The sequence below is a fragment of the Podarcis pityusensis genome (genome assembly GCF_964106645.2).
Source record: "Podarcis pityusensis genome assembly, chromosome: 14".
In the NCBI taxonomy this organism is placed as follows: domain Eukaryota; kingdom Metazoa; phylum Chordata; class Lepidosauria; order Squamata; family Lacertidae; genus Podarcis; species Podarcis pityusensis.
The window spans coordinates 4,721,844-4,748,727 of NC_138039.1; the positions used below are offsets into that span (position 1 = coordinate 4,721,844).

General features: G+C 45.8%; 1 protein-coding gene and 1 long non-coding RNA gene across 6 annotated transcripts in view; both read right to left on the bottom strand.

Moving 5' to 3' along the window:
• LOC308463145 overlaps positions 1-26,884 on the bottom strand; it is a 795,191-nt gene that overhangs the window by 684,440 nt on the left and 83,867 nt on the right. The window lies entirely within an intron of this gene.
• The window catches only part of ELFN1 (extracellular leucine rich repeat and fibronectin type III domain containing 1), a 247,742-nt gene that overhangs the window by 166,677 nt on the left and 54,181 nt on the right, over positions 1-26,884 (bottom strand). For 4 of the 5 annotated variants that reach the window (XM_080981026.1, XM_080981027.1, XM_080981028.1 and 1 more), the window contains exon 2: positions 3,881-4,000. The gene's annotated coding sequence lies outside the window, so the exon portion shown is untranslated. Of the gene's footprint in view, positions 1-3,880; positions 4,001-9,237; positions 9,386-26,884 lie in introns of those variants that run through there. The other variant, XM_080981029.1, reaches the window with a different exon arrangement.

The window sequence follows — 26,884 nt, forward strand, 5'->3', positions numbered from 1 at the left end:
GAAAATATTCATTGGGTGTTCTGTGGCAAACGGCTAGTTAACCTTTGCCCCCTTCAGATGTGCAATTCTCATCAGCCCCAGCCAAGTCCAGAATTTTCAGAGGAGAATTTGAAAGCAGACTCACGCCAGACATGTAAAGCACATCCAGTACACACAACGTCCCCTCAAAACCCCCAGAAACTGCTGTTTCCTCCTCACAAAGCTACAATTCCCAGCATCCTTAAACTGTGGTTCCCAGGACTCTTTGGGTGGAGCCATGTATTTTATTTTATTTTAATTTTTTTATTAAATTTTAGTAATACAGAAAAAGAAAAAGAAATGCACATACAAAAATAAGGCTACTATTTACACACACATAAATCCTTCCCACCCTCATATCTTCCCACCACCGCACCCTTTGACCCCCCCCTCCACAACATCTCGACTTCCGTATCTTATAGATTAGATACTATCATTGCAATTTTTAAATTTTAAATTTTGATCTCATTACGACATTCCTCAGCGTCTTAAAAAGCAGAGACATCACCTTGCCAACAAAGGTCCGTATAGTTAAAGCTATGGTTTTCCCAGTAGTGATGTAGGGAGTTGAGAGCTGGACCATAAAGAAGACTGATCAGAATTGATGCTTATGAATTCTGGTGCTGGAGGAGACTCTTGAGAGTCCCATGGACTGCAAGAAGATCCAACCTATCCATTCTGAAGGAAATCAGCCCTGAGTGCTCACTGGAAGGACAGATCCTGAAGCTGAGGCTCCAATACTTTGGCCACCTCATGAGAAGAGAAGACTCCCTGGAAAAGACCCTGATGTTGGGAAAGATGGAGGGCACAAGGAGAAGGGGAAGACAGAGGACGAGATGGTGGGACAGTGTTCTCGGTGCTACCAGCATGAGTTTGACCAAACTGCGGGAGGCAGTGGAAGACAGGAGGGCCTGGCATGCCCTGGTCCATGGGGTCATAAAGAGTCGGACACAACTAAACGACTAAACGACTAAACAACAACAACATCATGACATTCCTAATTAATATTTTCTACTTTACTCCTTTAACCTAAGCATATCAGCCTATTCATTCTTGAACAGTGTTTGCCCATGTGTTCTTCGAAACATTGCCATTCTAATCTGAATTTTTGGTTTGTCTGTCTTCTTATGTATACAGTTAGCTTTGCCATTTCTATAAATTGACTTAGTTTGTATAGCCAGTCTTCTTTTGTGGGTATTACTTCGCTCTTCCATTTGCTGGCATATACTATCCTGGCAGCTGCTGTTGCATATAAGAAAATTCCTTTCTTTTTCTGTGGTATGTCTTTTCCTAATAAGCCTAATAAATATGCTTCTGGTTTCTTCTGTAAAGATGTTTTTAACATTTTTTTTGAGTTCTTCATGAATTATATCCCAGTAGTGGGTGGAGCCATGTATTTTAAATGTATTTTAAATGTGTGTTGGATTCACTTTGGTGTGAACCTGCCCTGGGATAGCAACTTTGACCAAAGGAGAGTAACAATTTTGCTTCCTGTCACAAGGAACACCCTACTAGCGTATTCTTCAAATCCATCTTTTCGGGGGAAAGCAACGACATGTAGAAACAAATGCAAAGTTTAAACTTAATTTTCTTTGTGCATCCTTTTTAAAGGAATCGCCAGGATCCTTCTATGCTGCTGCTGTTGCTTTATTAAAAGATCACGGAGTGGCAATCAGCATTGTGGCTTTCCAGCCCCATTACCTGGGCCTTGATCCTCAGGGAAAGCAGTAATCCCCTGTTGGTGACATCACGGGCCGTTGCCAAGGAAACATCACAACCCCGGGCTTTATTAGTTTGCCACGAGATTATAGCGAGGAGGAAATGGGCATGCAAAGACTTGTTGAAAGACAAATATCTCAGGCAATTAGCAAAACCAGCAAGGAAAAATTATGATAATACAGGAGATAGGAACATTAATCCAATTTATAAGTATAATCTACCCCAAAGTACTCCCCAGCGAGAAGGTAGCTCTTTCACAGCCCCTTCATTCTTAAGTAAACTGAAGCTGGGGAATAGCATGCAACAGTACAGTAATTTGCTTCATTAGACATTTCATTGGGCAATTTGGAAGTTTATTATAAAACTACGGCTTGAAAGTTTAGGAAGTTACAGTCCTGCTTGTCAACCTATATTCAATATTTTGTTGGAAACTGCCCAGAGTGGCTGGGGAAACCCAGCCAGATGGGCAGGGTATAAATAATAAATTATTATATTATTATTATTAATTTGTGTCTGGAAATCAGAGACGAGGCACATCACTCTTTCCATGTGTAGAAACTGGTTCCCAACATTCCATCACACTCTTGTGTGACCAAGAGAAAGAACCCAAGATGGTGCTGTATACATATAGTAGCTGGCTTGGTTCTGGAAATCAGAGATGGGACATATGTCTCTATGTCTCTGCGTACAGAAAAACAGGATCTCAACGTTACGTCACACTCCTATGTGACCAAGAGACAGAACCCAAGATGGTGCCATATACATATAGTAGCTGGCTTGATTCATCAACGCTGAGCACACCAGTTGGATACTGTGTTTAAAAGAGCAGTGAAGTCAAAGCTCCTCTATCTCTTCCTACCCCATGCAAAGTATTACGGTAGATGTCTGTCACCAACGGTGATCCTGAGAGTTTGTGGACACCGTGTATTCTACGTGCACAGTGACAGTGTGACCCTCATCCTGGTGGTTTTGCAGAAATGATAAGTCTTGATCATAGATGAACTGCTCAACCTGTCTGCTGGCACCTCTCTATATCTGCGGCCAGCACTCTTAGCAGGACTAAGGAAAGGATTCTAGTATGGAGCTCTAAAGAAAACTAGGTGTGGCTATGCAAGGTTAGAGCAAAGTCCATTCTTGATGGTGCCCATCATTTGCTTCCATATAGGATATTCAGGTTGAGTGCCGCCCTATAAGAGTTTGGATTGGATTTGATATCCCGCTTTATCACTACCTGAAGGAGTCTCAAAGCGGCTAACATTCTACTTTCCCTTCCTCCCCCACAACAAACACTCTGTGAGGTGAGTGAGGATGAGAGACGTCAGAGAAGTGTGACTGGCCCAAGGTCACCCAGCAGCTGCATGTGGAGGAGCGGGGAAGTGAACCCGGTTCACCAGATTACGAGTCCACCGCTCTTAACCACACCACCACACTGGCTCTCCATTTTGGACCCCCCAAAATGGCCCAGTGAGAAACCTGACTAATAACGATACAGACAGAAGGTGAAACTTGAAGCTCATGCGCACTGGTAAATAGAGTGCAAAGTCAGCAACATACATCATAATGCCCAGTTTCTTAGGATCAGCAAGGCTGCATCCTAAGCCTGGGGCTCCTGGGAGCAAGTTCCACTGAAGTTCCTTCTGACAGCACAGGTTCAACTTCTAAAGCGCATCGGACAATAACCAAAGATTTGCAATGAGTTGAAATGCAACCTTTCACTTTTAACTAGAAATGGGGGAAAAAGAACACCTCACAAAGAAATGTTGCTAGTGTGGACAAGGAACCCCGTGGAAAAGAAATAAGGGTCCAACCTCTGCTCGATTATATTCCTTGGTCTCTGACTTCTACACTAATCCGTCACAAGTAAACTTGAAAGCCTTGTTATCACCTCATTCACTTGTCAGAGGAAGGAGAATCCCTCCGTTGTCTTGGTGCTCTTAGAGACGGCACCATTGCTCCAGCTCAGAGAAAGTCCTGGTGCTCTGCTCTCCTTTCCCCCCCACTTCACTACACCACTGGCCATACATCAGTTCATGCCTTAGTAAGCTGAACCTTTGACAAAACGATGCCATACTGAAACCTCTTTCCTCTGCAAGGACTCCTTGCAGGCAAGGTTACTAATTTGAAGGCAATTAGTAATGTGTACCTGGAGCTTCATCCTTCCTCGCAGAGAAAGCAGCGTTGTGGAACGTGTTGTTGACTTGCAGGGATGTTCTGACATTCTGGTGCCACCAAAGGATTTAGACACCGGTCACGGCTGGAAGTCCTGTGCCAAAGAACAGAGAAAAAGAGTTTTAACTAGAGGGGAAAAACCCACTCACACATATACACGTGCTGAAGAGGAACCAAAATGGCCCAGGTCTGGAGATGGGGTTGATTTATAGATGTAGTAGAAAAAGTCGCAAAGTTCAAATGGACGTATACAGGACATGTGGCAAGACACAACTCAGGCTGATGGAATAAAGCAGTATGGAGACCCTGCAATTTCAAAAGACCAAGTAAGTGATCACCTTTTTGATGGGTGGGTGATATAAAACAGGCACCCCCAAACTCGGCCCTCCAGATGTTTTGGGGCTACAATTCCCATCATCCCCGACCACTGGTCCTGTTAGCTAGGGATGATGGAAGTTGTAGTCCCAAGACAACTGGAGGGCCGAGTTTGGAGATGCCTGATCTAAAACTAGCAGCAGGGTTTATGTGGCTGCAAAGAAGCAACAATGAAGAGAACTTGAAGAGGAGTATGTCCAAGGCTGTGATTGGTTAATTTTTATTGAAAGTTTTCAACATAAAATACAATAAATGTCAAACCAATCAAAAGACAAAGAATAATGAAGAACCAAAATAAGAAAAAAGAAAAATCAAGGATAGAGAGACAGAAAAGAAAAAGAATACACAGTGGTGCCTCGGTTTATGAACTTAATCCGTTCTGGAAGTCCGTTCTTAAACCGAAACCGTTCTTAAACCGAGGCGTGCTTTCCCTAATGAGGGCACCTGCCGCTGCTGCCCTTCCACCATTCAGCTTCTGTTCTTAGACCACGGTAAAGTTCACAAACCGGGATGCTACTTCCGGTTTTGCGGAGTTTGTAAACCGAATTGTTCGTAAACAGGACTGTTCTTAAACTGAGGTACCACTGTATATAAAGGCGTTTCCTCACATTTATGGTATATCATATCCTTTATCCATACACAGAAAGGCAGACCCTCCCAGCTCCTATTTCCTCCCCCAGTCTCCCACCCTGAGAGACCCTTTCTACCCTGCCTTTCATGCAGGGACCAACAGCTTCCAGCTGTATAGCCAAGAGGTGTCTCTCCAAGGATGGATGTGAGATGCTGTAGTGTAGAAGAAGAAGAATCATCAAATGAGGAAAGCCAATCAGCCTCAGCTTTAAGGCAGCTGGTGACTGTTTGCTGGGCTGGGAGACAGTTGTATTTGTCCAACAGGGAAACTGAGGCTCTGAGGAGTCTGAAACACTTGTACGAGGGGCAAGGGCAGAGCTATGACAGCGCATATAAAACCTGGTTGCACTGCTGGAGCAGAGAAGGGTCGCGTCAAATATTTTGCAAGCTGATGCCGATTTCTCCGAATGCATAAGATTTTCCTTGAGCAGTTATTGCCACCCTGATTTCCTAGGACAACTTCCAGCCTCCAAGAGCTTTCGCAGGAGAAGAACTGGATTCTGTGCCGACCCCTCTTATCTAAATCCAGTTGGTAAGGTGGATTGGCGACACCATCCCTGACTGGCTGGGCTCTCATAAATACAAGCGGGTGGGGGAATTGCAGAAAAGTACCAGCAAGCCTACTGGGAAGCAGGTGGCGCTGTGGGTTAAACCACAGAGCCTAGGACTTGCTGATCAGAAGGTCGGCGGTTTGAATCCCCGTGACAGCGTGAGCTCCCGTTGCTCGGTCCCTGCTCCTGCCCACCTAGCAGTTCAAAAGCACGTCAAGTGCAAGTAGATAAATAGGTACCGCTCCGGCGGGAAGGTAAACGGTGTTTTCGTGCGCTGCTCTGGTTCACCAGAAGCGGCTTAGTCATGCTGGCCACATGACCCGGAAGCTGTACGCCGGCTCCCTCGGCCTATAGAGTGAGATGAGCGCCACAACCCCAGAGTCGGCCACAACTGGACCTAATGGTCAGGGATCCCTGTACCCTTTACCTTACCAGCAAGCCTACAGGTAAAGACAAACACAAAACAGCCTTCAAAAGACCAAAAGGAAGGGAAGTTTTCTTTTGTTTTAACTCTTCCGTAGCCTTTGAAACAACGACTTCTGCACCAAGAACCAAATAGCGAATGCATTCAGCGCGGCACTCATTTCCATGCACTGCGCCTCGGCACCTGCTGAGGTCATCTCCTCTCTCGCAGATTCTCGGAGGACAATTTGCCATCCTCTCCCTCACTCGCATTCCAAATTCTGGTCCCTTCCTTGACGGCGGTGCAGCTGACAGCCCACAGCATTGCATTGGCTGCACTGAATAGTCTATTGACGACTTGGTGCCTAATGCCTACAATGAGAAGCAGAGGAAACAAATCTACCGTAATTTTCCATGTTTAGTGCCTTATTACGGTGGCTGCCTCCACTGATTAGTTTGCATTTTTCCTGCAACGCCTTCCTGAGCGCTCCTTCTGCTCCGCATCCTTTATCTTCATCTTCAGCTATCAATGAGCTCCGGCTGGCTGTATCAGCAGACACGGCAGAAGCTTTTGAGAGGGTCTGTGGATGGAGAGACCGGGCCTTGAAGCTCCAAAGACCTCGCCTCTGCCATGGACTGAACAGGGGGCTGGCGCTACCATCACTCTGCCTATTTATCACAGAAAAACAAAGAAGTGGCGCAATAGCGGTGCAGCAATAAAACTGCCACCACATTTGCAAAGCTAAGCAGGGTCCGGTCTGGTTTCAAATTGGATGGGGGACCACGTGTTGAGATTCCTGCTTTACATGGGGTTGAGCTAGACCACCCTCGGGGTTCCTCCCAACTCTACAATTCTGTGATTCTCTGATTTTATTTCAAGCTGGCCAATCTAAAACCCGAACTCGCAGCTCTGACTGGGAAGCACTGCCCGTCCCACCTGCAAAGTGGGGCTAATACCTTGCAAGGTTGGTCTAAAACAGGGCTCAGGTGCCTCAGACCCACAGGGGCTGGATGTGCCCCGCAACTCTATCTATCTGCTCACCCCCTCTCTAAGTTACACTGCCTTCTAGCCCTGGTTCAGACCTCTCTCGAGTGTTTTTGCCTGCCTGGAATGTGTCCTTGAACTCTGATGCTGCCCCTTGCTTCCCAGGACAGAGAGGGGAATGTGAGCGTGTGTAGAAACTAGCCTGCTGCCCAGAGGTAAATTTTGCATTCATTACCCGGCCCACCAATGGCATCTGGCCCCCAGATAGTTACTCAGAATGGAATGTGGCCCTTGGCCTGAGAAAAGTCTCATCCCTGCTGCAAGATCCCCCTTTGAATCCTCTGTCTCACCGTATCCCAACCCAGAGCATCCCAGATGTTGTCAAACTCCAACACCCATCATCCCTGACCATTGGGCATGCTGGCTGGTGATGACAGGAGCTGGATCTGGAGAGCCCCAGGATGGGGAAAGACTGCACTATTTAGGTGTATGGAGCATGTATACACTTCTCCCTTTCCGGCTGAGCTCACTGCCTCTCTGTATATTGACACTGTTTGCAACTTGGTTTGGGAAAAGCAAGAAGCGGTTGCATTCTCAAATGTTTGGCCTCAGAAATAAATGGAGGAAATAAAATGGTGGATAGCAGGGGAAACTGTACAACTGAGCTGGTTCGGAGGAAAAGGTAGTATGATTGCCTTAAGGCACACACACACCCCTTACACCAACAGTTAATAAGTTTCATTTAAAGGCAGAGAAAGAGGAGAGAAACTTCTGCTTACTGATTCGCTGCTTAATTGCAGACTCCACACCCGGGTGGAGGAGCAACTCCCCATCCAAAAGCAATATTGTATCTGGTTCCTGTGGGATCCATTCCGTTGCCGACGGATCTCTCCAGGCCTCCTCATTGTCTTAACTTATTACCCAAGCAGAGAATGAATAAACAACTTAACTGAGATCATTCTCCCTCTCCCCCACCCCACAAGTAACATGACTCAGAAGATTGTATTACTCATCACGAACCTGGTGCCTCCACTCCCCTTCAAACGCTTTTGGAATTGTTTGCGGCTAATAAGTCCTTCCCCCAGGAAGTTATTGTTCTGTGTGGGGAAATCCTCTTGATGTTCTTTGAGATATAACGGTACAGGTGTTCAGGCAACAATCCCACTGAAAGTACACATGATTGTGATGGGCGAGTCCTAAGACTATAAGACGTGGCTGCTGGATCAGACCAGTGGCCCATCAAGCCCAGCATCCTGTTCTCCCAGTGGCCAGTGGGAAACCTGCAAACAGGACCTGAGTACAAGAGCAATCTCCCCTCCTCTGATTTCCCACAACCCGTATTCAGAAACATTGCTGTCTCCAACTGTGGAGGCAGACCTAGCCATCATGGCTGCTGACCACAATAGCCCTCTCCTCCATGAATTTGCTTAATCCTCTTTTAAAGGCATCTGGGTTTTTGCCCATCAATGCCTCCTGGAGGTGCGAGTTCCATAGCTATGCGCTGCGCAAAAAAGTTGCATCTTGTTCTCTATCATGAATCTCCCCATATTGAGCATAATAATAATAATAATAATAATAATAATTTATTTATACCCCGCCCTTCCTGGTTCAAAAACCAGGCGCAGGGCGGCTAACAACAAATTTAAACACTTAATTATAAAAGCATAAAATACAGTATAAAAACATGAATAACAATAAAAATCAAAAATCAATTAGATAATCCCCAGGGCTAGCTGGCTGAATTGGTCCTACTTGGGCCAGCGAGGAGGCCAGGGGAGAATTAGCTGTGGGGCCCCAGAGCAGGTGATCTTCATAAAAGGGGAGGGGGGAAGGAAGAGAAGGGAAATAAAAGATCAGGCTGAATTCAAATTAAAGGCCAGGTGGAATAGCTCTGTCTTACAGGCCCGATGGAAGGAGATTAAATCCTGCAGGGCCCTAGTCTCGTGGGACACAGCATTCCACCAGGTCGGAGCCATCACTGAAAAGGCCCTGGCCCTGGTGGATAGTCTCCTTAGGGCCCGGGACCTCTAAACTATGGTTATTCATGGACCTTAAGATCCTCTGCGGGGCAGACCAGGAGAGGCAGTCCCGTAGATATGAGGTGATATCCATGAGTTCTAGTGTTAGGAGAAAGGGAGAAATTTCTTGACATCTGATTCAAGCATCTGGTTGGCCCCTGTGAGAACAGGATGCTGGACTAGATGGGCCATTGGCCTGATCCTGCAGGCTCTTCTTGTGTCCCTAATGTTTGTAATAGAGAGAGAGGTGAAGTCTGCAGGCTGCAAAATGCCTAGAGAGGGCCTTTCACAATGCCACAGATGTCATGGCACCAAGCTTGCTTGCTGCCAAACAGGAGCCACACTCGAAAGAGAGAGAAAAGAGACTCACGTAGAATGTGATCCAAGTTGGGTCATTGTTTCCCTCTTACACCCTCTGAAGAGTCAACATCTTCTGGTGCCAGGTAACTGTAATACCACCTCCTTCTGGGGTGGGGTGGGGGGCTGGGTAGTTCCACCACCCTCAGAGGTAGCAGCCTAGGAAAAGATAGCATTCTGTGGCAGCCCCTACACTGAGGAGTTCCCAACCCACAAAGGTGTGTCTGGCACCTTTGCCTTGTAGTTTTCCTCAAACGCTGAAGAGCCACCTCTTTCACACCTGAGTCAAATCATTTGTTAGAACCTGCCCTCATTCCTGTAACCTGTTTCACCTGAATATTGCATTGCTGTAAACTGCCCTGAAGCCTCACAGTGAGGGGATAGGACTCAGCAAAGTGTGGCCTTGCCTTTTAAAAAAGAAAAAAAGGGCATCTTGCAGCTGCTCAAAAATACCCCCAGTTAAAGAGCTCAAAAACTGCCAACTTCCCCCAAGAGAGGCTTCATCTTCTGCTGCTGTTTGTGGTTTGCCTTATTATCATTGGTTTAACATACTGTGGGATGTCATTTCTGGTCCGCAGCTCAGTGACCTTTGCAAGTCTGCCTCCATCCATCAAGGAATTTTCGTAAGTAAATAGCCAAAAGATCCCACTCCACTTTACTCTAGATGTTCAACATTTGTGGAGTGGGCAGGACATATTTTTCCTCCCCTCTTTCTAAATCACACATATCAAAGCAGAAGGCAGCACCTTCTTCCTCTTTGCTTTGTATCTACTAAGGAATACCAAACTTCCCTTTGGTGGGGGGGGAATTAAAGTAAAAAGTTGCTAAGCACAGCTTGTATCCTTTAATGCAGAGATAAGCAAACTTCCCGCTTGCTGGACGTACTTTTATTGCAATCCCAATATCTACCAACCAGAGCTGAGTGCAAAAGACATACAGTTCAAAAAGAGCACCTCTGAGCACATCCAGACTTCTTTTTCAGTAAAGGTAAAGGGACCCGTGACCATTAGGTCCAGTTGTGGCCGACTCTGGGGTTGCAGCGCTCATCTCGCTTTATTGGCTAAGGGAGCCGGCGTACAGCTTCTGGGTCATGTGGCCAGCAAGACTAAGTCGCTTCTGGTGAACCAGAGTAGCACACGGAAATGCCATTTACCTTCCCGCTGGAGCGGTACCTATTTATCTACCGTACTTGCACTTTGACGTGCTTTCGAACTGCCACGTTGGCAGGAGCAGGTACCGAGCAATGGGAGCTCACCCCATTGTGGGGATTCGAACTGCTGACCTTCTGATCGGAAAGTCCTAGGCTCTGCGCCACCACCACGTCCTGCTCTCAGCGCCACCCACGTCCTGCTCTTTTTCAGTACTTTCACACAAAAAGTCCATTCCAGGTTTTCAAGTGCTTTTGCAATCCACGGGGAAAAGCTTGGGATATGCTCAAACCACATGCTGAAATCAGTGGGACATAGAATAAGGGCTTCCTTTTGACAGGTTTATGCCCAACACAGCAACCGAAAAATGAAGACTTAACACCCCACCATCCCAAAACTTACTGAGCAATACAGAATCAAAGAGAGGAACTAACAGCTTGCCATCTTCTATACTAATAGCAAACGCATTCAACAGGTGTCAAAATGGCACCATCGACACATGAGAAGAAGGTATTGGGATTTGGGGGGAGGGGAAGAATATACAGCAAACAAGAATATACAAGAAAACACAACAAACATGGGGAAGAAAGCCTAAGGTTGGGGCAAGAGAGCCACTCAACAGCTCAATGTGGGCATGAAATGCTTATTGTTTGTGATGGGTTGGTGGCAAAGGGTGGAATGGAATGCCCTAGCAAAGGGCATGGCTGGCTAGCTGGCCTCCTGAACAGGAAGACTCTATGCCAGGGGTAGGCAACCTAAGGCCTGAGGGGCTGAATGTGGCCCAATCGCCTTCTCAATCCAGCCCACGGACGGTCCAGGAATCAGAGTGTTTTGACATGAGTAGAATGTTTGCTTTTATTTCAAATGCATCTCTGGGTTATTTGTGGGGCATAGGAATTCGTTCATTTTTTCCTTCAAAATATAGTCCAGCCCACCACATGGTCTAAGGGACGTGGACCGGCCCATGGCTGAGAAAGGTTGCTGACCCCTGCTCTACGCTGAAAGCTTTTCACAAATGGAGCAAAACCAAAATTGGCAGGTTTATCCATCCCTATCAAAATCCAGGAGTTGTGCAAGTCCAAAGAGGTCACTGAAGCACACCAGAGTCAGGAAGCCAGTTGTGCATACAAAGGCCCATCTCAACACGAAGTCCATTATAGCCCTTCCTGTCTCGAAGGACCCAGCCACCAGGCTAGGGGCAGGGAGAGATTCCAGAGTTTGCAGACACTTCACTGCCAGGAAGATGCTCCACATCTTGTGGTGAGCTTCCAGATGGCTGAAAGTTCCCAGTCCTAGCCCAACACCAGTCTGACCACAGACATAAAGTAGAATACTAGCTGAGTTAAGAAAGGTTTAAAATAGTTTTGCAATGTTCTCATATATCCCTTAGGAACCCAAAACAGCAAGGGATTTCTTGGGCTACTCTGAAGGGCTTGGGTTTCTTTAGAAGAGCTGGAGGACTATGGTGTCCTCAATATTTGCTTTATTTACAAATATCAAAGCTGAGCTGAGAGGATAGAAAATGCTCTTAAAAGCAGAAGGCATTGCACTCAGGGCTGCTGTGCCCTGCTTTCTGCCAACACCAGCTAGACCAGCCTTTGTCAACCTGGTGCCCTACAGAAGTTTGGGACAGCTCTCTTCTTCATCATCACCATCACCACCAAGTAATCACCATCTCCTCTGCTGAACAGGCTCATTGAGGCAGAGTAGCGAGCCCAGGAAAAAATGCACAGAGGTTTGCTGCTCTCGACTATCCAGCATAAAATGCGGAAGATTAAAACAAATGCCGGGGGAAGAAATTATATGCTAAATTTCAGCTTGACGCGATTTGAAATGGCTGAGCCCTTAAGCCCTGGAAGTTAGGATTTTAAGAACACATAATGAGGGCGGGGAAAGGATACTGTAATAAAATGCAAAGTATAGCTTTACAGAGGTATTCTTTAAAATTAAAAAAAAAAAAAAGAGAGGAAAGGAGCTGAGCCCGCTAGCGACCGATTTTCAAATATCGGTATCATTACCTTCTGATTACATCCTGCTTTTTATTAGAAATGCAAAATATTAAAAGCATTACAGTGGGAGAGGAACATGAATTTCCCTGCAATTGATGCCTCCCAGCTCATTCTCTTGTTCCTATCTCGTAAGACCAGCCACACAAAATTGAAAATATATGTTGCGGGGGGGCGGGGTGGGGAGAGAGAACAGGATCACAGAACCATAGAATTGTGTTGGAAGGGACCCAGAAGCAAATCTAGCCCAACCTCCTGCAATGCAGGAATCACAGCTAAAGAATTTAGCAGACCAGCCCCATCCCAGCTTAATGTCAAGAAAGCCCACATTCATTTTGCAACCTGCCAGCATCTAGAGGCCACCCCTCTGGCTCCCCCACCATAGCGCATCCCTCAAAATTGATGCATCTCTTGGTGCTAAAGGTGTAGTGGTTAGAGTGCTGAAAGGTGGCATATAAATGTAATAAATAAATAAATGTTGTAATAATAATAATAATATTTATACCCCACCCATCTGGCTGGGTTTTCCCAGCCACTCTGGGCAGCTTCCAACAGAATATTAAAACCACAATAAAACACAAAACATTAAAAACTTCCCTAAACAGGGCTGCCTTCAGATGTCTTCTAAAAGTCAGATACAATGGTACCTCTGGTTAAGAACTTAATTTGTTCTGGAGGTCGGTTCTTAACCTGAAACTGTTCTCAACCTGAGGTACCACTTTAGCTAATGGGGCCTCCGGCTGCCACCATGCCACTGCTGTGCGATTTCTGTTCTTATCCTGAGGTAAAGTTCTTAACCTGAGGTACTACGTCCGGGTTAGCAGAGGCTGTAACCTGAAGTGTCTATAACTCAAGGTATCAGTGTAGATGTTTATTTCCTTGACATCTGGTGAGAGGGAGTTCCACAGGGCAGGTGCCACTACTGAGAAGGCCCTTTGCCTGCTTCCCTGTAACTTTGCTTCTCATAGTAAGGGAACCACCAGAAGGTCCTTGGAGCTGGACCTCAGTGTCTGGGCTGAACAATGGGGGTGGAGACGCAGTGGCATAGTGTGGGGGGTGCAAGGGGGGCCGGCCGCACCGGGCGCAACATCTGGGGGTTAGGGTTAGGGGGCGCAAATCCACAGGTTAGGGGGCGCAAATCCACGGGTTAGGGGGCGCAAATTACTTGCCTCGCCCCGGGTGCTGACAACCCACGCTACGCCACTGTGGAGACGCTCCTTCAGATATACTGGACCAAGGCCGTTTAGGGCTTTCAAGGTCAGCACCAACACTTTGAATTGTGCTCGGAAACCTACTGGAAGCCAATGTAGGTCTTTCAAGATCGGTGTTATATGATCTCTCTGGGGACAGAACCTCACTGGAATCTTGCCTCTGACTTTCCAAATTGGGGTGACATCCTATCAGCATTTGCTAATAACCCCTAAAGCCTGGGGGGTGCGTGTCACTTCCATTTGATCGATACAACATTGCAGGTCACATGTCTGAGCCCGCCTGGCTGCCACGGAACAGCGGCCGGCAAATACCGCCGTTTGACAGAATTGCAGATATTCATAATGAAAAAATATTGTTCTAACCAAGAGGGAATTAAAAAACAACAAGAATCCAATCTTGAAGAGCCAGGCAGGAAATGAAATAAACATCTTGGAGATTAGAGGGGGGCTGTGCATGTGATGCACCTAATCTCTCTCCCTGCTATGGCAGGGATCTTCTCCATTGCACAATCTCCTTTATTGACTCGGTTCGTTTCCGTAGCATCGAGCGATGGCGATTTTAGTGTGTGCACGTTCCCCACAAATGGTGATGTAGCCTTACAGGGAAACCAGAATGTTTGGGGTTCCTTCTCTCTTGGAGTGAGGTCACAGCAGCCAAAGTGAAGGTTTAAGTGCACTCTACCTCGATGTTCTGCGTAACAGTACTGCTGTTTTCTTGTGTAATAATAATAATAATAATAATAATAATTTATTATTTGTACCCTGCCCATCTGGCTGGGTTTCCCCAGCCACTCTGGGCGGCTTCCACAGAAACCAAAAATACACTAAAATATCACACATTAAAAACTTCCCTGAACACAGCTGCCTTAAGATGTCTTCTGAATGTCAGGTAGTTGCTTATTGCCTTGACATCTGATGGGAGGGCATTCCACAGAGCGGGCGCCACCACCGAGAAGGCCCTCTGCCTGGTTCCCTGTAGCTTTGCTTCTCACAAGGAGGGAACCGCCAGAAGCCCCTTGGCGCTGGATCTCAGCGTCCAGGCAGAACGATGGGGTGGAGACACTCCTTCAGGTATACTGGGCCGAGGCCATTTAGGGCTTTAAAGGTCAACACCAGCACTTTGAATTGTGCTCGGAAACGTACTGGGAGCCAATGTAGGTCTTTCAAGACCGGTGTTATGTGGTCTCGGTGGCCACCCCCAGTCACCAGTCTAGCTGCCACATTCTGGATTAGTTGTAGTTTCCGGGTCACCTTCAAAGGTAGCCCCATGTAGAGCGCATTGCAGTAGTCCAAGCGGGAGATAACTAGAGCATACACAACTCTGGCAAGGCAGTCTGCGGGCAGGTAGGGTCTCATCCTGTGTACCAGGTGGAGTTGGTAGACAGCTGCCCCGGATACAGAATTGACCTGCGCCTCCATGGACAGCTGTGAGTCCAAAATGACTCCCAGGCGGCGCACCTGGTCCTTCAGGGGCACAGTTACCCCATTCAGGACCAGGGAGTCCTCCACACCCACCCGCCCCCTGTCCCCCAAAAACAGTTCAATAGGACACCTTTGGATTGTGGCCTTAATGGAAATCCCTTCACAAATTAATAAAGCACCACGGGGAGCTGTAGTAGTTCAGGGATGGCTGACACCTACAGGCAGCCTGCCAAGCAAAGAGACCTGCCATAGGTTACACAAAGAGTTGGTGGCACAGCCAAATGCTTCTACCTGCTTCTTGCCCCCTCAGTTTATCTTCCTCTCATACGATCTTTTTTTCCACCATTTGGGTTCCTGCCATTATGCATTAGCCTTCTGCTTACCGACATTTAGCTTGGCTTTCAATCCGTGCCGACGTGCTCCTCGCCCGAGCCAATCTTAAATTGATTTCTTTCCCCCCACTCTGAAGGAAGATTTTCGCGAGATACAATATGAAACGCCTTTCTAAAAATAAAAATAAAAATAAATCCATAGACACGATGACAATCTCCCAGGTAAATAACAGCGTCGACAGCGTGCTGCCACAATGTAGGACAAGCGCTCCTGATTTCTGATAACTCTGAAAAGATATCCAGGGCCTTGAAATGGGGTGACGCCAGGAGTGGCTGATGATCAAAGCCAAAATGAATTGAATCCTGTTGTTGAATAGTCTTTGGATGCTCAAATATGTGATGAATCTTTGATTTCCCAGGATATTTCCAGGGCTGTGATGTTTATGATCAGTTAGGCTAAAAAAAATATGACTTTATTCGATTAAATTGGGTGGCAGATTCCCACCCCCCAATAAAGAAATCATCATTTCTAAGACAAATGCTTTTAAGAACTACAGCTGACAAATGCCTTCTTCTCTTTCATAGGAGATGGTGCTAACTATAGCACAGGTGTGCCTAGTCTGAAAACAGTGAGGGGATCCTTCTGGGTTTAGCATTATTGTTTGTTATCTATTTACGTGTGTGTGTGTGTGTGTGTGTGTGTGTGTGAAGGAAACAAGTGAGGAGAAGATTCTAACACACAAGTGGAGGAAAACTCATTGAATCCAATCAGACACTGGCAAGGGCTCATCATTGAGTCTACCTAGTGGCCATGAAGGCAGCGTAGAAGGCATACTTTGCTGCCTCCATTGTATCCTCATTGTGTTGTCCTGCAGAGCTTTTCTGCATAGTGTGGGGCCTTTTGGGTCCAGAGGATGTGACAGAACCAATGATAGTTCACTGTGGCTTGTTCTCAAATTGCTTGCATCCACCAGGACCTTGACGCCACTGTTACAGCAGATGAATATCAAGAGGTGTCAAGTCTTGTTATGCTGAACGAGTTCAGTGGCCAGTAGCCATCAATAGCCCTCTCCTCCAGGAATTTGTCCAGTCCTCTTTTAATACTGTCAAAACTGGTGGCCATCACAGTTTCCTGTGGGAGGGAGTTCCACAGTCTAACTCTACGCTGCATGAAGGAGGACTTTCTTTTATCTGCCCTGAATCTTCTGACTTTCCATTTCATTGGATGCCCACAAGCTTCTCCCTCTCTTATAACACTAGTTGAAATGAATTGTTACTCAAAGAGCTATTGGCATCAGCAGGTGGCCAGCATCTCAGAAACTGGAATCCTTGATTAAACGTCTTAGGCTTGAGTCCAGGTATCAGATTCCCATTGAATGCCCCAATTGCCATGCACATTCCTTTTATATAACAACAATTAGGAGTGTAGCAGGCTTTCTAGTTAGACTAATCAGAGATGTTGGGAATGCGCCGAAAATCGTTCAAGAAGGACTCCTAGGAATATGAAGTAATGCTAGCGAAACCTTGAAACAGAAGATACTCAGAAGAGGAGGAAATTCTTGCAGCAAGGAAACACACAAATGAGTACAGGGTACACATAAATGGGATCCTCACAGTTCCATTAGCAAGAAGCCACCTTACCCATCAATATCTCATTAGTTTGAGGATAGAGGAAACATCAGCACTTGACATATTTGGACAGCTCTATTTGCAGAAACATAACCCACACTTTCAAATGAATTTATTCCGTCTTGCCCTGGAAGCAACTGCAAAGCAGCTACTGGATGGGGTGGCATGGGGGGTTATGCATTTGTTAAGAATGCAACCCCACATTGTGATGGCTCCAAGCCTGTAGGAAGCCAACCTTCGACCAAACTTTCAGGAGGAATGGTTGATGGGATGGGAGGTGGGCAGGTGTGGAGGACTCCCTGGTCCTGAATGGGGTAACTGTGCCCCTGAAGGACCAGGTACACAGCCTGGGAGTCATTTTGGACTCACAGCTGTCCATGGAGGTGCAGGTCAATTCTGTGCCCAGGGCAGCTGTTTACCAGCTCCATCTGGTACGCAGGCTGAGACCCTACCTGCCCGAGGACTGTCTCGCAAGAGTGGTGCATGCTCTAGTTATCTCCCACTTGAACTACTGCAATGCGCCCTTTGAAGATGACCCGGAAACTACAACTAATCCAGAATGCGGCAGCTAGACTGGTGACTGGGAGCGGCCACCGAGACCATATAACACCGTCCTGAAAGACCTACATTGGCTCCCAGTACGTTTCCGAGCACAATTCAAAGTGTTGGTGCTGACCTTTAAAGCCCTAAACGGCCTTGGCCCAGTATACCTGAAGGAGTGTCTCCACCCCCATCGTTCAGCCCAGACACTGAGGTCCAGCGCCGAGGGCCTTCTGGCAGTTCCCTCATTGTGAGAAGTGAGGTTACAGGGAACCAGGCAGAGGGCCTTCTCGGTGGTGGTGCCCGCCCTGTGGAACGCCCTCCCACCAGATGTCAAAGAGAAGAACAATTACCAGACTTTTAGAAGACATCTGAAGGCAGCCCTGTTTAGGGAAGCTTTTAATGTTTAACAGTCTACTGTATTTTAATATTTTGTTGGAAGCTGCCCAGAGTGGCTGAGGAAACCCAGCCAGATGGGCGGAGTATAAATAATAAATTATTATTATTATTATTATTATTATTATTATTATTATTAGGGCTGGGGATGTTGAGCTTGCAGGAGAAAAGATCAAGGGGAGATGTGATGGGCTGCCCTCAAATATATAAAGGACTACCACAGAGAAGATGGATTGGCTTATTCTATGTTGGTCCAGACAGGAAACTGCAGGGGAGAAGACTTCGGCTCAACCACAGGAGAAACTTCTTGATGGTGCAAGTGGTTTGATGAGGGAATAGGCTGCCTCAGGAGGAGATGGGCTCTCCCCACTGGAGAGCAGAAGTTGAATGCTAGGAGGGATGCTGTATAGCATCCTATACTGCAGAACAGGAGATTAGGGGTAGACAATGTGGTTCCCTCCAGATTTTGTTGGAGTACAATGCCACCCATGACTGTCAGCCAAGCTGGTTGCCACTCAGTAATATCCAGAAGACACCACATTGGACCAGATGGTCTCCAAGGTCCAGTTCCCTTTTATTATCCCCTGCACATAGTTATAGTGATGGCCACCAATTTAGGTGGTTCCAAAAGAGGACTGGGCAAATTCATGGCACAATGGCTAGGCTGATGGTTTCCCTGATTTGCTCTGCCTTGCATCCTGCTTCTTCAAAATTCTGATATAACATGAGGATTTTCCACAATTAGTTCTGGAACCAGAGCACAAGCAATTTGCTTTGGAGTTCAGTGACACCAGTTCATTTGCAGGTGTCACCTTCGCATTACTGATGTGCCTTGATCAAACACTTGCAAACCAAAACCAAAAACCCCAACAAACAGAAAGTAACTTTGATGTGCTCATATGTATGGTTCCATGAAAATTCTGTTTGAGGGGGTGGGGATGCTTTACAGATGTTCCTATGCGTTCCCATTGTGAGGGGATAAAGTCACCCACACAAAAGAATCTGGATAATTCTTTTAAGTAAGAATTACGTACTTAAAATTCTCCATAAGTATGGATGGACACATCATGATTTCTTTTCTGTAGTGTTTTCATCAGCACAGGGACATTAGTCATTTAGATATGGTGGGGGGAGAGGAGACAAAAAGAGGTGAACTGCAGGAACTAAAACCTGCAGCAAAACTATGTCAACAGCACTGGGAACAAAATCTAAAATATGTATTCAGAAGTGGTTGGGTTGTTTTGGTTTTTTAATGCTTTTAAGCTCATATTCACCCTATATACAGAATTGGCACTATTGCAGATACTGCATAATATCCATTCTATATTTGTAAATTGATATTTTAGCGTAACAGCACCTGTTATTGTTTTTATCTTTTTGCAAACAACTTTGAGGATTTTTTAAACAATCAAGTGGTATATACATTTTGCGAATTGAATAAATAAACACATACATAAAATAAAACCGTCAAGACTTGCTAATGCATCAGCTCCATTTAGAGGGGGTGGGAATGTAATTCTGGACCATTTAAGAAGCATCTCTACTTTATTCTAGTCTAGAATAAGGAACACTCTTGCCCTCTGGGATCATCAACTCAGATCCATTTTACACAGTCTTAATTAACACCTTTTTTCTGGGAGAGAAAAGCTTTATTTTGCTTCACACCCCAAATTCCTCCTTGCGGTTTCCTAGTCTTCTTCTCTCCCACCCTTTCCCCATCCAACACAATCAAGGAAAGACCTTTTCAGAGCCAGCTGGCCCACCCATTGAACGAATGGTGCATTTGTCCCAGACTTCATCCCCTCAGCAAATGCAGAAATCTCTTCTCTGCAGCCACACAGAAGATTCTAATTTCCCTAATGTTCAGAGGCAAATCTCTGAGCACCAGATCCAAACGGTACTCCAGACCAACTCACAACCACAATTGTTTTCTTATTTTTAATTTATACTTAATGATTCACATCATTAATCCTAAAATGGCAGTTCGCAGAGCAGTATACCTTAGTTTTAACACCAACTGAAAAGCAGTGATTTTGACACTTAATCTTAGCTGAAAGGCTGAGAAGCTATTGAAAACCAACGATTTTTGCATGCCGGGAGAAGTCTAGAAAGCTATAATAAGAGGCTAAAAAGTGAATAGAGTGTCCCTGTACTATATAGAGCTCCTTCACTAGAAGCATAGATATAAGAGGTGGGGCGCGTGGCTGGCCAGAAATAGGCATTTTATTAGGGGTAGGATGGCTCGTGCCTTTCTCCTGCCATATTGCAGCACTCGTGGAAATTGATGAATGTCTCACCTAAAAAACGTGCCCTAGCCTAGACACTGTATGGAGTGCTGGCTGGAACTGATGGGAGTTGGAATCTAGGAACACCTGGGAGGCAGCATGTTCGGTATGCCTGGTACATTGCTTGGGAAATATTTTATGTGAAAAGGATCTAGGGGTCTTAGTGGACCACAAGCTGAACATGAGTCAACAGTGTGATGCAGCAGCATAGAAAGCTAATGCTATTCTAGGCTGTATCAACAGAAGCCTAGTGTCCAGATCAAGGGAAGTAATAGTACCACTCTATTCTGCCTTGGTCAGACCAAATCTGGAATATTGTGTTCAGTTCTGGGTGCCACAATTTAAGAAGGATATTGATAAGCTGGAACGTGTGCAGAGGAGGGCAACCAAGATGATCAAGGGTCTGGAAACCAAGCTTCCTGAGGAACACCTGAGGGAGCTGGGTATGTTTAGCCTGGAAAAGAGGAGACTCAGAAGACATAGGATAGCCATCTTCAGATATCTCAAGGACTGTCACATGGAAGAGGGAACGAGCTTGTTTTTTCCTGCTCTGGAAGACAGGACATGAACCAATGGAGTCAAGTTACAAGAAAGAAGATTTCAACTAAACATCAGGAAGAACTTTTTGACACAACTGTTTGGTTCCCTTTGAACATGGTAGATTCTCCTTCCTTGGAAGTTTTTAAGTATGAGGTTGGATGGCCATCTGTCATGGATGCAATAGTTGAAGAAGAAGAAGAAGAAGAAGAGGAAGAAGAGGAGGAGGAGGAGGAGAGTTTGGATTTGATATCCCACTTTATCACTACCCTAAGGAGTCTCAAAGCAGCTAACATTCTCCTTTCCCTTCCTCCCCCACAACAAACACTCTGTGAGGTGAGTGGGACTGAGAGACTTCAGAGAAGTGTGACTAGCCCAAGGTCACCCAGCACTGCATGAGGAGGAGCGGGGAAGCGAACCTGGTTCACCAGATTACGAGTCCATTGCTCTTAACCACTACACCACACTGCATTGCAGAGGGTTGGACTAGATTACCCTTGGGATCCCTTTCAGATGTACAGTTCTATTTTATGTATATTGTTGACTATCCAGATTCTACTTTGGAGAGAATTTAGGCTGGGAAGCAGAATTAAAAAGAGAGGAGGAGGATCTCTGAGTCAGCGAGTCCATTTTACTCCACTGTGTGTGTTCTCCTACTTCATTTTGATCTAATGTTTGTTCCAGCAACAAGTTCACTTTTCCCCCTTTCACTCCTTTAACTCCCAAAAGCAAACAAAGCATGTGCCAATATCTTCAATTATGTGACAACTGGACACGCTGCAAAATCCATTGTCCCTGACCCCGCGGGTCACATTTCAAAAGTGGCTTTAGCAATCGTTCAGTAGCGGCGTTTTGCTTCGGATCACTTGCTGAAATGCCAACACCACTCTCAGACAATTTAACCAACAGGATAGTTAATCCTTTTCTTCATCATCTAATGTGGTCAAGTGATGCCTCCATGGATGTGCATCGTGTAGCTCTGCTGGGATTAAATATCACTTCAGTCGGTATTGATAGTCATCAGACAACACAGCTTGATTGTTTGACTAAGCAAGGCCCAAGTATTGTCTTACGGGTTAATCATTAGCAGTGCCTTGTGCAGCAGAGTATTATAACAATGCAAGGGGACGGTTTGAGGTTCACATTAATTCTAGCCAGGAATCTGACCTCTGAATACCAGTTCCTGGGAAACATACACAGAGAGCTGTCTCTTGATTGTGTCTTGTTTGCGGGTTTCCCAATGGCATCTGGTCATAAGTGTAACTCGGCTCCATGGCATCCTTTGCAATGAGACTGTATTGGTGCCCCCATCCCTGGCGCCCTTCACTGAAGTCAGGAGAGACCATGGAGCAGAAACTCAAAACGTTTGCTTTCATGCTCTGCCAGGAACTTCCTCCACAGCCATCAGGGTCAGGTCTGCTCTGTTCAGCCTCCCCTCCTCCTCCACCACTCTATCTGTCCGCCTTCCTGCCTCTCTCCCTTCTTTTTCCCTCCTCCTGCTACTCTCACCTGCTCTCCCCATTTTTCTTCCCTCTGAAATAAATAAATTAAGGTCTTATATATATAATAAATGTTCATAAATGTACCAAGCAAACATGTACATAAATATGTGAACTACATCTCTGAAGCAGCACAGGAGGGCTGTCCTAGAGCCATTTTGGCTCCCCAACTGACCAAATGTTTTCTCCTCAAGGTCAAAGGAAAATGGAAAAGCCTCCCCATTGTCTTTTCATTCACAAAACCTGTCTTGAGGGTATATCTGTGTATGAATGGGGTGAGCCTGTGACCTGGCTCAGGAACTGGGTATTTGTCACTACAAAAGACTGGCTAGGCTCCCCAGGGTAAGCATTAACAGGTAACCTGCCAGGCAGGAGATAAACAAGGCGCTCAGATTTCTGCTGTAGACCGCTCTTTCTGTGATGTAGGTATGATGTGTCTGGGGGTGGTGGTCTTGAACTACACCCTTCTGTGATGTATGTATGATGTTTCTGGGGGTGGACTTGGACTCCAGGGTGGGCAATTTAAAATGTTTATATAAGGGCAGGCACACCTTTGTTCTGGGTCTTCCTCCTTCTCCTGCGTGTGAAGGGGGCACCCTGTTGCAACAGTTCAATAAAGATCAGGCTTACTAGCTGCTTTGCTTCTCAATATTCTCTGGTTGGCCTCTGTTATTTTCTCCGACCGATAGAGAACCTGCAAAGGACTCTATAAGGGCTCTTGCATCCCCCATAAGAGAATAAGGGCAGATTTTCGTTTATTATACCTCCAAGCCCCACTGCGCACTCCGTTCACACTTTTAATAGCCCCATCTGCTTACTGGGGAGGGGCTTCCATAGGGTTGTTACCCATGCCAGCAGCTGGATTCCTGTGTCAAGACACCCAGAGGAGCTTGCACTTGGTCACCCAGAGTAGTAGAAGAGTGAGCAGGCTATTAGCCACTCCAAGCCAGAGTGAGGAGGTGCAATTTTTGGCAGGGGCCAATCTGCATGCTTGGCAGGGGCTAACCTGCCCAGGGCTAACCTGCATCTGGTCAGCCACTATCTGAACAGGATCATAGAATCACAGAACTGTAGAATTGGAAGGGATCCCAAGGGTCATATAGTCCAACCCCCTGCAATCTCAATATGTGGTCTCCCATCCAATCTGAAACCATAGCAGACCCTGCTTAGCTTTGCAAATCTCAACTAAAGCTTCCATGACAGATGGGCATCCAAAGCTCTAGGGCATCCACCAAAGGACAGTCCACCACCTCCTGAGGGAGACCGTTCCACTGTCAAACAGCTCTTACCATAAAAGAGTTATTCCAGCTGTTTAATGCTGGGCTTAGATGGGCTTGATCCGTCAGGCTCCGCTTATGTTCTTAACTGGACCACAAAATTCAGAGAAGTGAAAATTTCAAAGGAGAGCCATGGTTTCATTTGCACACTTATTCAGAAACTACGAATTAGCCAGCCGAACTAAATTTCTTTCCCCATCCATATTGACTCAGATAGCTCTTTCGCTGGTGGAATTTATCCAAGAGAAATCAAATTAAACATCCACGTTGAATACATTCTCCAGGAATCCCAAGGCTTTCTGCACAGAATGGAAATGGAGGACGTATCACTTTCCTGCCACTCCACATGTGGCGCTTCCCAAGTGTGAAATCCACATTTGGATTTGTTACGCAGGTTTCTGATTTTATAGCATTCGGTTCAGAGCCATATCTTGGCATTTGCAGCCGAAAATGCTTTTAACAAAATGCATTGAGCGGGAACAAAACTAGTCTTCAGCTGCTATTGATCTGGAAAAAAAATTCATGAATTTTTACTCCAGTGTAAGGATATAGGCAGAAGCCTTCACAGGCATTTCGGTGAAACAGAGTTCTGGTTGAGATAAGCTCAGAATTGCTTGGTGTCTTGAAACCTAAACTTCAGTAAGAACGAACAGAATTTGATTTTTTTAAAAAATAAAATGTATCTTCGACCTTAACTAAATACTTTTGACTACTGAAGATTACAGAATGGCCTTTGAAAGATATCAGAGTGACTCTCTCCACAGCAGAAATGAGAAAAATAACTCCTGAATTTCAACCAAGTATTTCTCTAGCCTTTACTTTAAGTATAAAGAAAAAGAAGCTTTGCAAGGTCTGTTTTATAAATGACTATAAAAAAACGGCCAGAAAATATAGATATAATAACTGCCAACGTCAAATTCACTTCCCATTTACATTAGAATTATCCCTAGAGTGTTAAACGGTAATGCAGATTGCACCCCACTTAACTGGATTGCCAATATCCTTTCTGAATCCACGGCAGACAGCGTCATTTTTTAAAGTATGCCTTTACCATTTTGAATTCATAAGCTGTTGTAATCTGTAAGTCCCTCAAAATTATTTATGACACTCCAAAGGAATGCAAAGCACAACAAAGAAGATGTGAGCTCTGATCTGAGAAAGAGTCTCATCCAAAAATGATATTGGACTCGGCCAACCTGCCTGATATGCAATGCAAGAGACTTCCAAAGGGGAAATGCTATCGCGCTAAAGGTCCAGTTCTGACTTCACAGGCAATGGCATAAACTAGTGGCATAGCATGGGTTGCCAGTGCCTGGGACCATGCAGAGGGAGAGAAACGACCCTGTACACCTGCATCACCCAGGAGATTGCAGCCGCAGAGATAAGAAAACAAGAGTCATTCCATCATTCTGTTGTCTGGAGAGGTCACTTCCTGGAAGCCGTTTTCCATGGAGCCCAGCAATGGAAGTGTGCAGCTGTATTGAGGCAGCACCAGGTGTTGAAATTTTGTGCCCCTAAAAATTTTGCACCTGGGGCAACCGCCCCAGAGCCCCCCACATACTACGTCACAACAATGGACCTCCTGATAAAATGGTATCTGCAGGATGCCCTCTCCTGCCAAATGCAGTGATTGGTTCAGTATACAAGGGACAAGGTGATCTTTTAGATATCTTGGGTCCAAGTCATACATGGCTTTGAACACCAATGGTAACACCACAAACCTAGTCTGGTAGTTGGCTGGCAACCCATGCAATTATTTCAGTAGCGGTGTAACATGGTGGTGATATTCCATCCTAGTGAGCAGTCAAGCTACCACATTTTGCACTAGCTTCAGCTTCCAAAACAGGCTCAAGGACAGCCCCACACAGAGCACAGAGATGAGATAATTCCCCATAGGCTGGATTTAGTACTTGATCTGATCCGAGAGACTTTGCTTACTCTAAAACAACAACTTAAGGCGTGGAAGTGGGGCATTTTCATGTCTGAAACAAAGCAAATGTATAACATCATTTCCTCATTATAGCAAGTCACACTCCAGCGCAGAGTAAGTCACACCATGCATGGGAGACAATTCTGGGTCATTTATTTTTATTTATAATGCACGTTTTATGCCACCTTTGTACGGAAACTATCAAAACAGTTAAGAGCGTTCAAAGCTGAAATAAAAAGGCAGAACCAAAGCATAACCAGATAAAATTAAAGGGATGTTAGAAGCTTGGCGGAACAAAAATTCTTCAACTGATAACATAAAGGACAAGCAGAGAAGCAGCCGGTCTAAGCTCCCCCGGGGTTACCACTGAAAAGGTCCTGTCAGAGGCCTCACCAGCCACACCAAAGCCTTGTTCACACCATGCATTGAAAGCACTATGCTATCACTTTAAACCAGGGGTCAGCAAACTTTTTCAGCAGGGGGCCGGTCCACTGTCCCTCAGACCTTGTGGGGTTAGGGGGGCCGGACTATATTTTGAAAAAATACCTATATATGAATGAATTCCTGTGCCCCACAAATAATCCAGAGATGTATTTTAAATAAAAGGACACATTGTACTCATGTAAAAACAAGCTGATTCCCGGACTGTGCGTGGGCTGGATTTAGAAGGCAATTAGGCTGGATCCGGCCCCCGGGCCTTAGTTTGCCTACCCATGCTTTAAACAGTGATGGTTTCCCCCAGATAATTCTGGAAGGTCTAGTTTGTTAATGGTGCTGACAGCTGTTTGGAGGCTCCCACATTCCCCTCCCAGAATTACAAAAATTTCCAGAGTGCCTTGACAGTCCATCTCTCTTCAAAGGGAACTCTGGAAGTTGTGACTCTTTGAGAAGAAGAAGAAGAAGAGTTTGGATTTGATATCCCGCTTTATCACTACCCGAAAGAGTCTCAAAGCAGCTAACATTCTCCTTTCCCTTCCTCCCCCACAACAAACACTCTGTGGGGTGAGTGGGGCTGAGAGACTTCAGAGAAGTGTGACTGGCCCAAGGTCACCCAGCAGCTACATGTGGAGGAGCGGGGAAGCGAACCCGGTTCACCAGATTACGAGTCCACCGCTCTTAACCACTACACCACACTGGCTCTCAGTGGTTCCCCTCTCTTGAGGGGAAAAGGGGGTCTCCCAGCAACCCTCAGCACCCTTTAACAACTACGGCTCTCAGAATTCTCTGGGGGAAGCCATGACTGTTCAAAGGGTTATCATAGCACTTCAGATGTGTGGTATGAATGTGATCCAATTTTGGTGACCGGAACACAGAGCAGACTATGGGAGCACCAATCCCTCTTCACATCATAGCTGTCAACTTTTCCCTTTTCTTGCGAGGAATCCTATTCGGAATAAGGGAATTTCCCTTTAAAAAAGGGAAACATTGACAGCTATGCTTCACACACT